The sequence below is a fragment of the Hyaena hyaena genome, unplaced genomic scaffold (genome assembly GCF_003009895.1).
Source record: "Hyaena hyaena isolate Hyena2069 unplaced genomic scaffold, ASM300989v1 scaffold_20, whole genome shotgun sequence".
NCBI lineage: Eukaryota > Metazoa > Chordata > Mammalia > Carnivora > Hyaenidae > Hyaena > Hyaena hyaena.
The window spans coordinates 5,693,069-5,708,132 of NW_024080652.1; positions in this window are offsets into that span (position 1 = coordinate 5,693,069).

Consider the following 15,064-nt stretch of genomic DNA (forward strand, 5'->3'; position numbering starts at 1 on the left):
CTCCAGAAGTCCCTGGGCCCCTCTCTCCGCAGCCTGAGATTTTTGTATTGGAAAGCAGTAATTTGGGGTCTTTCTTCCATCTTGTTTTCACTTCTCTGGTATCCTAAGACAGTTTTAGTTCCTCCATTTGCTTTCCAGTCCCGAGATTTTATTGTTCTCTTCTCCTTTGCGGCGCTCTTTCTCCTTGCAGCACATGTCCTTTTTAGTCCCTTGGCTGCCATTTTAAGTGAGGTTGCGGGAGGGTATTTAATCTACCAGTCTTAACTGAAGTCTTGTGATATAGATTAAGTGAATAAAGCACATTGCAGGGTGAAAAAAAACCCAAAAGTTAATTTCTATATTAACAAAGAAAGAAAAAAAAAGAACAAAACCATGATATATGATTCATATATCTGCTTGTACATGTATTTTAATACATGGTATGGACAGATATATTCCCACCTCTTAACATTACCTCATGGTAATTGTCTTAGGGAGGTGGGGAATGGGGGAGAGGAAAGAACACTATTATTTTTTAAATTTATTTACTCTTAAATTATTTGAATTATTACGAGTATTACTTGTAATTTTTTTAAATGTTGAAAATGTATTTGCTTTGCACAAACTGACCTTATTTAAGTTTATTTATTCTGAGAGAGAGCAAGTGGGGTGTAGAGGCAGAGCAAGAGGGGTGAGAGAGCGAATCCCAAGCAGGCTCCACACCATCAGTGCAAAGCCAGGTGTGGGTTTCAAACTCATGAACTATGAGATCATGATCTGAGCCAAAATCAAGAGCCAAATGCCCAACTGACTGAGCCACCCAGGTGTCCCTATTTTGTGTTTTTTTTTAAATGTTTATTTATTTTTGAGAGAGAAAGAGAGTGCAAGCAGCGGAGGGGCAGAGAGAGGAGACAGAAGATCTGAAGCAGGCTCTGCACTGACAGCAGTGAGCCTGATGTGGGGCTCGAACTCACCAACTGTGAGATCATGACCTTAGCCGAAGTTGGGTGCTCAACTGACTGAGCCACCTAGGCGACCCTGAACTGATCTTTTAAAATTTACACAGTTGCCTGTGTGACCCATCCAGGGGTTGGAGGGTCTTGGGTTTCAGGGAAGAAATAGTCCTAAATCCTAGATGTTGTCTCAGATTTTGGCAGGGCTCAAACAAAGCCAGCAAGATCCAAATATTCAAGTACCAGAAGTACCTGCCTCTATGCTTATATTTCGTATAGAATAAAAGGAGTGTTCTCACCCCTAGCTGCAGATTAGACTTGCCCTGGAGTACAGAAGAATGTGAGCAGCAACAGTAACCACAAAACACCTCACTGCCCTGCCCCTGGACTAATTAAATCCCAGGCAATTCTAATGTGCAGCAAGGATTGAGATTCATTTATGCAGATATTATTTTAATCCCTTAAATTTTTTTTTTAACGTTTATTTGTTGAGAGACAGAGAGAGACAAAGTATGAACAGGGGAGGGGCAGAGAGAGAAAGAAGGAGTCACAGAATCCAAAGCAGGCTCCAGGCTCTGAGCTGTCAGCACAGAACCTGACCAATCAATTCGTCTTAAACTCATGAACTGTGAGATCATGACCTGAGTCAAAGTCAGACACAACTGACTGAGCCCTTAACTGACTTAATCCCTTTTTTTTAAAAAATTTTTTTTAAATGTTTTGTTTATTTCTAGGAGAGACAGAGAGACAGCGTGAGCAGGGGAGGGTCAGAGAGAGAGGGAGTCACAGACTGAAACAGGCTCCAGGCTCTGAGCTGGCAGCCAGCACAGAGCCCGACGCGGGCCTCGAACCCACGAACCGCGAGATCATGACCTAAGCGAAAGTCGGACACTTAACCAGCTAAGCCACCCAGGCGCCCCCTTAATCCCTTTTTAAAATCAGAAAGACCAACTCTCTGATGCACTCAGATATTAAAAACAGGTTGCTTTGCTAGATTTTTTAATTCTTCAATTTTCTGACATCACATAACACAATACCAGGGAAGTTTTTAGTCTGTGTCTTAAAATACTGCCTAGATTTGGCTTTGCAGGAACCACAGTCATCAACTGTGCAGTATATCTCATAGCATTTGCAAGCTGAATGCTCTCTCATGGGCTTTAGAGATAATGCAACTCTTCATTTTACAGATAAGGAAATGTCGCCCAGAGGTATTCTCTCACAGATTTACTATATTGGGGGGGGGGGGGGAGAAAGAGAATGTGTGTGTGTGTGTGTGTGTGTGACAGAGAGAGAGAGAGAGAGGAGAGAATGAGAAAGTGAATGTTGTAAAAGACTTGTATTACTTTTACAAGTTTATGTAACTGGCTTATTCTATATTATAACAAGAACATTCTCTAAAGATCAGTTTTACTTAACTTGAAAAAACATCAGTCAAGGTCCAAATGAATTGAGAACTGCTCATCTATTCTTCCTTGTGGATTTGTACTAACTCAAGTCCTGGCCTTGGCCTCTTGCAGAAAACAAAGAATAATTTTCTTAAAAAAAATTCTGTATCTTTATCCAGTGTGCTTCTCTAAGCTTCTTTGCAGCTTTACTGAAAGTATTTTGTTTCAGAGAGAAATCCTCTCGGCTTAACCTGCAATGTCCCAGAACAAATGGTGTGCTGTGTGAACAAGGCACTAGATTGCCAGCTTCTGTGTCTGAGACCCATGGAAGGCTTCAGGTCAAAGTGTTTTCCTTACTGAGGTCAAAGTGAGTAACAAGACAAGGTAGTTCACAGCAGGAAACAGGTTACTCGTGTCATGAGCCAAGACTCAAGTTCAGAAGGGAGGAAGGAAATTAATGCTCATTGGATGAAAATTTATTCTTGGGCTTTCCTCTATTAAAATCACATTACATTTCCAAGCTACGCCATTACAAATGTCATAACATATGATATGTTATCTTAAATGTACATTTATGGCTTCTCAGGGATATCTGTTAACCTACATGTATACTTACATCCCATGCCTGCGTTATTTAGATGTACCTATTCCGTATGTACAAAAAGTTATGTTCTCCTGTAAGTGAACTCATGTATACCTTTGTGTTGCATCACATGTATATGCAATCACTGGACAATATTTTTTCCTATTTTTATTAAGATTTATTGACGTATAACTTACATGAAATAGACACATACTTGAACTGCACAATTTGGTAAGTCTTTTTACTTGTATACACCCGTGAACCATTACCACAATCAAGATAATGAATACATCCACCTTCCCAAGTTTCCTTTTGGCCCTCTGTAATCCTTCTCAGCCCCTCTCCATTCTCCTATTCCCTTCTGCTGATCTGTTTTAATTTTGCATTTTGTAGAATTTTATATAAATGGAGTCATGAGTATTACTATTCTTTATCTGGCCCCTTTCAGTCAGCATAATTATTTTCAGATTCACCCATATTGTTACACATATTGGTGGCTCATTCCATCTTGTTGCTGAGTATTTACCACAATTTATTTATTCATCCATTTATTGATGAACATTTGGATTGTTTCCACTTTCTGGCTATTATGACTAAAGCTGCTATAAACATTCATGTACAAGTCTTTGTATGAACACAGTTTTCATTTCTCTTTGGTAAATACCTTAAACTAGATGGGCTGGTTCATAAGTTAGGCATATGTTTAACTTTTAAAGAAACTGTCAAGCTTTCCCATAGTGGTTGTACCATTTTCCACTCCTCCAGTAGTATATGAGAGCTCACCCTGGCCAACACTTGGTGTGGTCAATCTTTTTTTATTTTTGACATTTTAGTGGGTGTGTAGAGGTATCCTGTGGTTTAAATTTGCATTTTGTCAGTGACTAATGATGTTGTATATCTTTTCATGTGCTCATTACCCATCTGTATATCATCTTTGGTGAAGCATCTATTCAAATCTTTTGCCACTTATTAATTAGGTTTTCTGTTTTCTTATGATTAAGTTTAAGACTTTTTATGAATTCTGAATACAAGGACTTGGTCAGCCCTGTAATTTGAAAATATTTTCTCCAATTCTATGGCTTAAAAAACTTATTTTAACAGTGTCTTTCAAAGAGCACAAGTTCTAATTTTTGTGAAATCCAATGTATTACTCTTAGAAATGGATAGCGCTGTTGGTGTCATATCTAAGAAATCTTTGCCTAATCCAAGGTCACCAAGATTCTCTCCTATGTTTCTCCTAGAAGTTTTGTAGCTTTAAGCTTTATATTTTAATCTGTGATCCACTTTGAATTACCTTTTAATATGATGTGAGATATAGGTCAAAGTTCATTTGTTTTTGACATAGATATGAAATATTTTTTTAAAAGGCATTCCTTGGGGCACCTGGGTAGCTCAGTCAGTAAGCGTCCGACTTTGGGTCAGGTCATGATCTCGCGGTCTGTGGGTTCGAGCCCCGCATCGGGCTCTGTGTTGACAGCTCAGAGCCTGAAGCCTGCTACAGGTTCTGTGTCTCCCTCTCTCTCTGTACCTCCCCTGCTCACACTCTGTCTCTTACTCTCTCTCATAAATAAATAAACATTAAACAAAATGTTTTAAATTCTAAGACGTTCCTTTCTCCACTGAACTTTACACCTTTGTCAAAAATCAATTGACTATATATGTGGGGTTTATTTCTGGACTCTCTAACCTGTTCCATTGATCTATTTGCTTATTATTTCTCCAAGACCACATTATCCTCATTACCGTAGCTTTAAAATAAGACTTGAAATCACATAATGTAAGTCCTCCAACTTTGTTCTTTTTTTTTTCAAAACTGTTTTGGCCATTCTAAGTCCTTCGAATCTCCATATGAAATTTAGAAGTAGATTACCAATTTCTACAAAATAGCATGGTAGAGTTTTTATTAGAATTGCACTGAATCTATAGGTCAATTTGGGGAGAATTGACATCTTAACAATGGTGAGTCTTGTAATCCACAAATGTGGCATATCTCTCCATTTATTTAGGTTTTAATTTTTCTCAGCAGCATTCTGTAGTTTTTAATGTACTAGTCTTGCACACCTTTTGATTTATATTTCTTTTTTTAAGTTTATTTATTTTTGAGAGAGAAAGAGAGCAAGTTGGGGAGAGGCAGAGAGAGGAGGGGAGAGAGAGAATCTTAAGCAAGCTCCACATGGTCAGTATGGAGCCTGATACAGGGCTCAAACTCATGAACCATGAGATCGTGACCTGAGCCAAAGTCAGACACTTAACCAACTGAGCCACCCAGGCACCACATTATATATATTTCTAAACATTTCATAGTTTTGTTGCTATCATATATTTTTAAATTTCAGTTTCTAATTGCTGCTAGTATATAGAAATACCACAGATTTGTGTCTGTTGATTTTGAATCCTGAAATCTTCTTAAACTCACTTATTAGTTCTAGTAGATTTTTTGCAGATTCACTAGGATTTTTCAGTGTAGATAATCATATAGTCTCCATAGTTATTATTTCTGGTGTTTATTATTCCTTCATAGACCCATATTACCACTTGGTATAGTTTTTCTTACACTTGAAGATTACTTTTACTATTTCTCACACTATGGATCTTCTGGTGACAAATTTTCTTTTCTTTCTTTCTTTCTTTCATTTCTATAAGTCTGAAATGTCCTATCTTGCTTTTGTTTTTGAAACACATTTTCATTTGGTTATGGAATTCTACATTCACAGATTTTCTTTCAGTAATTTAAAGATGTTCTGGGTGCTTGTAAGATTTTTCTCTTTATCAGTAGTTTTAAGAAATTTAATTATGATGTGCCTTAGTGTAGTTTCATTTATGTTTATTGTGCTTGGGGTTCATTGAGCTTCCTGAATCTACGAGTTTACAGTTTTCATCAATTTTGGAAATTTTTAGGACATTATTTCTTCAAGCATTTTTTCTGTTCCCTTTCTCTGTCTTTTCCTTCAAACTCCAATGACCTCACTGGCTTATTTTAGATTACCTAAAAAATAAATAGCTGTAGCCCATAGGTGGGTGAGACACAGAAAAGGTAATACAAGTGGTCTTTGATTTATCATAGCAGATGAGATGGAGAAAGAGATAATGGAGAGATGGGTAATGTGCTGGGTGAGAAGTCGGAAGTTCCTTGTTTGAACTGCACCAAAGTTAACTATGCAACTTGACGTTAGCCCCTTTATACTTTGGATCAATATTCTCAACTATAAAATCTGGGAGTTGTTCTAGATGATACTTGAAGTTCCCATCAACTTACATATTTTTTGATGCTGGGTGAATTTTGGTGAGAGGAAAGGGGAAAGAAAGGACTGATTCATTCTCATATCTTTACAGGTGTCTAGTATCTATTTATCTTCAAACCTCTTAGTGTAACGAGTTTGAGCAATTTGAGCTTGACGGAGTTATGGAACTTGGTTATTTGGACCAATCCTCTAATTGAAAACAACCTAAAAGCTAAATTTTTAAAATTCCTTAAAAACACCAAAGAGCCGACAAGGTTGTGTGTGAAATTACTAGGGAAATTAGGAACTCAGAGAAATAAGCAGAATACTGAAGCCACACTTGCTTGTCCAGGGAATTGATTTATTATTGGCCTAGATCCCAAAGATAAGGATGTTCCAGTGACTGAGAATTTGATGACATAATTTATCTTCATCCAATGGATGGGATAATGACCTTAAGAACAGGGTCCATCTCTACAGTGAATTCCTCATTTAATATTAGTTGTGTTCAAGGATTGGATGTTCTGTCTGGAACAAAAGCTGTCATTATGTAAGAGGACTCAAGCTGAGCTTTTAGATCATTAAACTACTTGACATGACCTCTAAGTTCTTATTTCACAGTCAGAAATTCTTTTTTTTTTAAGTTTTTTAATGTTTTATTTATTTCTGAGAGAGAGAGAGAGAGAGAGAGAGAGAGAGACAGCATGAGCAGGGGAGGGTCAGAGAGAGGGAGATACAGAATCTGAAACAGGCTCCAGGCTCTGAGCTGGCAGTCAGCACAGGGCCTGACGTGGGGCTTGAACCCACGAACTGTGAGATCATGACCTGAGCTGAAGTCGGACACTTAACTGACTGAGCCCCCCAAGCGCCCCCCAATCAGAAATTCTTAAACCATATTCCCTAGGCGTTCCATAGGTTCTGGAAAAGGTGTGCAGTTTTGCTGGGCAGGCCCTCCCCCTCATTCTGCCACTTACTTTCCCAGCTGCTTTCATTTCTTCCAACAGTCAGGCATGCTGTGAAATTGAGTTTCAGTATCATTCTATTCCAATCCATCAGCTCAGATACTGATCATGAAACAGGTCAATGTGTTAGCTCTCAACAAAGCATTTCTGTTTTAGATTTGTCAAAATAGACTTCCAAAGGCATGTGTTTATAAGGATGATTGATGATTCAACCAAACTTCAGTGGGGTCACTTTTAATTTGGGCTGAGGGAACTGACAAGCCCTTTGTATCTCCTGGTTGTCAACAGTGGCCCACACAAGTAGGGGGCTTCCTAGAAATAACTCCTGTTCAATCCAGGTCAACCCAAATATTCCCCAAGTGTTATGCTTCTGGCTTGAGAATTATGGCAATCAGGATATAAGTGGTGCTGGAGGTAAATGTTCTCATTCTTTTGCTTTGTATTTCCAAGGTTCCATTTACAACATCTGTTATATGTGCGTCTGTGGGGCTTGGATGGTGACTGAGGCTCCGTAAGGACTGTTAATCGCAATGATGTAGAGAGAATAGTTGAGGCTTATATCCCAGTGGAAAAGCCTTTTCAAGCCTGTTCTCCGTTTTCTGCTCCTTCTCCTTAAAAGATGCCCTTTTAAGATTTTTATTCCCTGGAGTGAGGGTGTTTTTCCAATCTCTAATTCCCAAGAGGCAGGCAAAATTAGGAGGCCTTCTGTCTCTATTGCTTGCCTGTAGTTTTCAGAAGCAAATTAAGCTATCAATAAATCTAGATCAATAAGTTAGGAATGAGTCTTTACTCTAAGTCAGTAGGCCATCTATTCATGGGAATGATGTTTTGTGAAGCATACAGCCCCTCTACCACAACATACCTTTCACAACAAATAGCGAGCTTTTATGAGGGGCCAGGCACTATTCTAGAGCTGGAGCCACAGAAGTAAATAAAAACAAAGTATTTATCCCTTATTATTATCCAATGGAGATAATATTCCCTGGCCAGTTACTCTGTGAGCATGATCTTCAGCAAGACTGGAAGCACTGTGAATTACATTTATGCAATAATTGGAGGATTAACATTGATTTCAACTGCAAAGGAAATGGCAATGTCCCTACCTTACTACTACACCCCCTGGCCCCCCCACGGCACCTAGCAAACATATGCATTCTTTACACTCCCTGGCTTAGATGATTTTCAAACCAGGACTCATGATACTGTTTATTTGTTTAACAAAAACAACTAAACATCAAAACATTAGCCGCAGTTTCAAGTAGCATACTCAATGCATATTTATTTTGTTACAGGGTTTGGAAATTCAGAGAATTCTTTTTAGTGCCAAAATAGCAAAGAAAAATATGAAACACAATAAAAAGAATGGAGTCTAAGCTTTGACCTAAAGTGCTACACATTGACTCCGATTCTTTTTGCTTTCATATGCCATGAGAGGTTTTTTCTTTTTTTTTCTTTTTTTCCCTTTTGGCATTAAATTGACCTTATCTGTCAAATCCAAAGACTCAAGGCTGCAATACAGCATTATGCCTTTGTTCTCATAACCCTTTTACTACCTTATGTAGTTTTCAGGAAGCTAGACTTAAAAAACCAATCATAACACAGTGTCTCTTCCCACCTAAGATTTTTCCTTCATTTTAAGAGTTTTTAAAAAATTTTTTTAAATGTTTTATTTATTTCCAGGAGAGAGAGAGAGACAGCATGAGCAGGGGAGGGTCAGAGAGAGAGGGAGTCACAGACTCTGAAATAGGCTCCAGGCTCTGAGCTGGCAGTCAGCACAGAGCCCGACATGGGGCTCGAACACACGAACTGCGAGATCATGACCTAAGCGAAAGTCGGACGCTCAACTGACTAAGCCACCCAGGCGCCCCTCATTTTAAGAGTTTTTTAAATATTTTGTAATAAATTCCAACTGGGAGGCATGTGGGTTGGGCAGTGGAACAAGGATCGTTTAACTGGCCCTTGTTGAAGACGAAGGGAAATCTTAGTAGGAGAATGTATTTATTTAGGCTGCTTCCATTTAAGAGAAATGTCCTCTACCCCCTTCCACTCAGATGGGCTGTTCATTAGCCAGACTGAATCACAGAGCAAAAGCAGAAAGAGTCTGGCTGGAAGCTGCCACCTCTCTAACAAAAGCAGCCACATACATGAAGGGTTCAATTCGCTTCATGTGGTCTAGGGCTGAGTGGAGAAGGCAACGGGACATCTGGAACACAGATGAACATATTCCCTGATGGAGGCTGGGAACAGTGCAATTCCTCTCTGATTAGCAATCTAAAACATGCACTCTCTTTGTACCTTTCATTCAGCTAGAAAGAGGCTGTTCCAGGTATGAATATCAAGATTCCACAGAGAATAAATAGTTCAGCTGAGATGAAAGAGCCAATAAGAATTTTAGCTCAAAGCTCAAAGCAACTCTGAACCTAATAGGTTGAGAATAAACATCTCCTATTATGGAGAACTTGTTTTGGCTCTGACCTTCTATTACCAACTGCTCTGAGGGCTCAGAACCTCTGATAGGGCTGGGAGAGAGGTTCATTCTTTTAAATTTCGCCTTAACCCCTGCCAAGTGGTGTTACAGAACCAGCAGAAAAAAATGCTAACCCTTCCTCCACCATTTCTGTAACACTTCCATCTGGGTATCCATCTGGGAGAATTTCAGAAAGTCTGGAATGTGTAGACATTTCAAACACAAATTCCCACTTTCCTTTGCTCAATTAAAAACTGAACATTGTTACTACTTACACTTTGTTCATTCTTATAAGTAGCTTACTATGGTCATCTGGCCAAAATAATAACCCCTTCTTTCCTTATGGAGACTAGGTGAATGATATCTACTGGAAATGAGATAAATTTATCTTAAGGTATCCTTGGAAACAGAGAACAGATCTGGAACAGAGGACTAAAAGTCAGACATTACTAACTGCATATCTTGTTTTTCTCCAAGGCTTCAACTTTTTCTTCTCTTGCTTGCTCCTTCCCATACCCAACATTCCTTATTAAGTCACCTCCCACTATCTTTTTAAAGGGCTAATTTAATTCCCAACTTCTCCACGAAAATGTTCCCTGCCAAATTAACATAGTGACTTTCTAAACCATAGAACAAATCATACATCAAACAAAATCTTTTTTGTTTCTCTCCCAAAGCACTTTCACTATTGTGCACACCTAACAAGATATTTCTTGAAAGGAGAATGTACATCAGACCTGGATGTTGCCTCTTACAGGAGCCTGTATGTAGTCCAGTGGAGAAGATTGTTATAATACAGGCTGAAAGTAGTAAAGGAAATAAAGAATGCAAAGATAAACTACTGTCCTTTGCTGTGTCACTTTGAAGGGAGCAAAATCAGGGTAAACTTTGTGAAGAAGGTATCGTGGGTGGAGAACTGTGAAGGATGAATGGGCTATGTGGCTCTAGAATTGGCAGAAAGGTCATTCCAGACATAGCAAACAACCTGGGCTCCAAATCTGAAGGATGGAAAGTATAGATCATGCATGAAATGCATCAAATAGTTTTCTTTGATTACAGTGAAGTGATCAAGGAATACAGTATAAAATGGGGTTAAATAGGAAACTGGGGGGGGGGGCACATCGTGGAGACCAAAGAGTTTGCAAATTTGCATAGGGAACACGGAAAGTTTCTGAAAGATTAAATGCTTCAGGGCTGTATTTCAGGAAAACTGACCTGGGAACATTATGAGTGTGCTGAAATGGAGATGGTAGAGTTAGAGAATCCAGTTAGGAAGCAGTTGTATAGTTTAGAACAGAAGTAATGAGGTGGTGACAATGAATGGAGAGTTGACATATTGTAAAAGTACAATAGGAACTCAGAAACTGATGAGAATTTGAATGGACCTGGAGAGGGGGAGAGAAGACACCTATAACTCCAAAGTTTTCAATCTGGAGGACTTGGAAAGCATTAATACATCACAGTAGGGAATAAAGGAGGAAGGAAAGAGGGATGAAGAAGAGAACGATGAATTTAGTTGAGAATATATTGAGTCAGAAGTAGGGGTAGTGTATCATTAACACGTCCAGCATGCCATCGGTTTATGATGTTCTGGAGTTCTGTACAGATCAGGGACAGAGTCACTAACATAGAGATCGTAGCTAAAAGTATAAAACTTGTTAAGGTAGACAGAACAGTGAGAGAAAGTACAGCAATATGACAACTCAATTTGGACACATGTATTGAGGGGGTAGGTAATGAATAAAGAACAAGGGAATAAGGAGAGAGAAAAAATGCTCTGAAAGCAAAGAAGAAAACCAAAAGAATAAACTATTATAGAAACTAACAATGGAAAAGTTTTGTTTGTTTGCTTGCTTTGGAAAAGTTTTAATAAAAAAATAAAGACTTAACTAACAATGTTGAATGCTGTAATGAGTTCCACGAGAATTACAGAAAAACGGTCATAGGATCTGGTGTGGCAAATTACTGATTTTTAAAGAAAGCTGTTTTTGAAGAAACCAAGCATTTCAAAGGGTTAATGAGCAAGTTAGGGGGTGGGACAGAGAAAAGAGCCCCTGACTGGGAACCAGAGACCCTGAGTTCCAGCTTGGCCTTGCCGTTAAGCAGCCATATGACTTCTTAACCTCTCTTGAGCTGTTTGTTAGTCTTCAAAATTCTATAAAATCTGTCCTGACTCTTGTTTTCAAAGATTCAAGTAAGCTAACTATTTGCCTAAACTCTACAGACTTATGGAGCTACAAATCTTTATTGGATATATGCCAATTTCAGTACTTGTAACTTATGTAAAAGTGAGGCTCTAAGTGTTTCCTAATACAGAATAATTCAAACCATATCCTTCACGTATCTGCTTGAAGCAAACCTCCCACCATCCTCCTCCCATCCCTAGTCCACTCTCCTTTATTTCAACAACTGAGCCAAGATAGTATCTCTAGTTTATCCAGCAACTTGTCCTATTACTTGAAGTCAGGTGCCCCCAAAAGCCTTTTTTGTGTGTTGAAATCTGTTGGGTCATATTAACAATCAATCCCCAAACCATGGCTTTCCAGCCACATGTGATCGTATACTTGTACAGGAACACTTTCTGAAACTCAATGTCTCATATCACAAAATTAAAGCATAAATATGTTATTCAAGAAGAACCCAGATGCACTGAAGAAAGAACATTTGCTTTATTTGGGGGCTTTAAATCTATCAGGATCCTATAGCAATACAAACTCAGAATCACTGAAATGTTAAGGACTATAAATCTTTTAGTTGGGTTCAGGCACATAGTCCCATAATATATTTGAAGTTAGCGTAGGTGTGAAGTAGTTTGATTGAATCTTGTGATTAAAGTTAAGAAATAATGCTTTGTTTGAACACACACACACACACACACACACACACACACACGGACAGGATAACTTTCTCTTGCTGAGACACCAGAAAATTTTCCTGGAGTTCTCATCCCTTGCCTTTCTTTCCTCCAAAGAGGTTGGCCTGTTCTTTCTCAAGAATTCTTGTTTTAATTCCAAATGGATATTATAGGGAAAAAAAAGAAAAAAATTCAGTTTGTTTTTGAAAGAACTTATATAATTCAGCTCCAAATTCAGTGGAGAAAAGGAGAAGAAAAGGACAGTTCGCATCTTTGGTGCACCTGTTAAATGCCCAACCTGTTCACATACATTATCTTACTCAAGCCTGACAATAAGACTTTGCAGTAAATTCAGCTTTGGTGTTAGAGATAAGAAAAATGAGGCTCAGGGAGGTTAAGCTATCCTCTCAAGGTCAAATGGCAAGTTATAAAACTAGGATCGGAACAAGGGCTGAAACAAGACTCCAAAGCTCAAGCATGTTCTACTTTACCATGCAGTTCAGTCTAGTGAAAAATTCACTCTTGAAAAGGTCCTAGCATTTTAGGCATAAAAGAGTATTTGTTACAAATCACTGGAGCCTCTAAATTCTATTGTATCAGTACTGAATTCTACTGAAAAAAAAAAAAACTTAACAAAACAAAACAAAATAAAAACATCCCAAAGCATCACACACGCTTAGTTCCCCTCCCAACTGAAAATCGACAGTGAGGACAGTTCCTGAGTCATGTTCACAGAAAGCTGTCCTTGGACTCTATTATTGAGCTCACACCCCCATTCCCGACTTCCCAAGTGGCACCGAGAAAGAGAAGAGGAAATGTAAGAAAAGTAGAAGATGGGATCCTCTGACACCATGGTGGAAATTAGCACATTTCCCAGAAGACCAAGATAAAAATGCATGTGAGAAGAACAAGGGAAGCAAACAGATGGGGCAGTAAAATGGAGGCGGAATGAGCTCATCAGGATTTCCAGCACACGGTTTAAGTCCATACTGGGCTCTCAGCTGACCTGGGAGCCAGGAGACATAGTGAATGAGTGGGTGGTTACTATGCTGCAGCATCAGTTACACGAAGAGATTAGGTGGAGCTGATTCACTGCGGCAGGATCCGCACGACTTTTCAAGTGGAGGAAAATCTGTGGGCCCTGGTCTCGGCCACTCACAGAAGCATCCTTATGGACAGCATGAGTCAGATGTGTGGGATCCTGCAGGTAGACGGTGTTGTTGTACCGTGAGTAAACCAAGGGCGAGCTTTGCTGTTGCCGAGAGCAGGTTTCAACCGGACTATGGCACAGCTCTGTGTGAAGGTTTATCTGCTGGATACACAAACTCCCCACCTTCCCATACTCCTCCTTGGCTACAAGTGGTTCATAACACAAACAGAAAGGACAAGGCTCTGGAACGTTCGTCACACTGACCCGTGATCCTTTTCCAAACTATCAGACCCCAGAAGGGTCTCTGGAAGAGTCTGATCTAATCCCCTTACATGACACACAGGAAACTGAGGTCCTGGGCGAGGAATGACTTGCCCCAAGCCACTTAGCTAGTGACAGAGTGGGCTTGAGGACTCAGTTCCTCTGTTCCTAAGCAGGCAGACTTACTGCTGCACCAGCAAGAAAAAGTCACACCCCAAATAGCATAGACCCTGTGAACTAAGCCCTCTAATTATACTGCCTCCAGAGGAAATGGCATGTTAAATGCCTTGGTCTCTCCCTCTGGGCTTTGTCAGTTTCACTGGTAATTTCCTGGACTGAAGTCTCTTTTGAGAAGTTTGAGAGTAATTATTTTGGGATATGTGCTTTGTTATTTTCATGCCTTCTTATACACTACTTTTCTTTGTTCACAAGAAAATTAGGATTCTGGAAATACACTTGACTTTATTTAATTATTAAAGGAACAAGCATCCATTTCCAGTAGCCGTGAATATAAATGTATCAGTGTGGGTCAACAATGGATATATGGGAACAATATAGGCTATATTTCTCTGTGTTCACATCCAATTAAGATCCACTTAGGTCTCAGGAAAAATCATCAAAACTATGAGTGAAAACTGAAAAGTGAAATCCTTACCTGGATAATTCTGAACACGTCTGGATTCGGTGCCTGGTGGAATCATCTAAAACGTAACATTTTATAACAAGCTTTGCAGCCTGACTGTCTTCATTATTGCAGTACCTGTATACGTGGGCTCACTGGAACTTCTGGAGTTTTCAAGGAGCTGGAGTGAGGACGTAGAAGGAATGAGTCTATTCAGGGTCATGCTTACTATGTGAAGCTGATACCTCCTGGAGACCGGGACCAACAGCAGCATTAGCTCGTTATGCAGCCTCCCTCCTCCCCACCTCACATCTTTCCTACGAACAAAGGAATATTCTTACCTGAACCATCATCACTTCCATTGTCCTCCGCTTTGGGTGTTGTGTAGACCAGATTTTCTGCCTCTAATGTTTATCCATGAAGAGATCTCCACGAATAGAACTTTCCTTGTAATTTAGCCACATTGTCCTTGAAAACCCCACAACTATTTACATAACAGAAGCTATTGTTTGAAGTGCAAAGCAGGTCAAAATTTGGTTTCTGGAGATTAATCACTGCGGTCTATTTTATATTATCATAATAATTTCATTTATTTTGATACGATTTGTTTTCAGCATCAACCTCGGC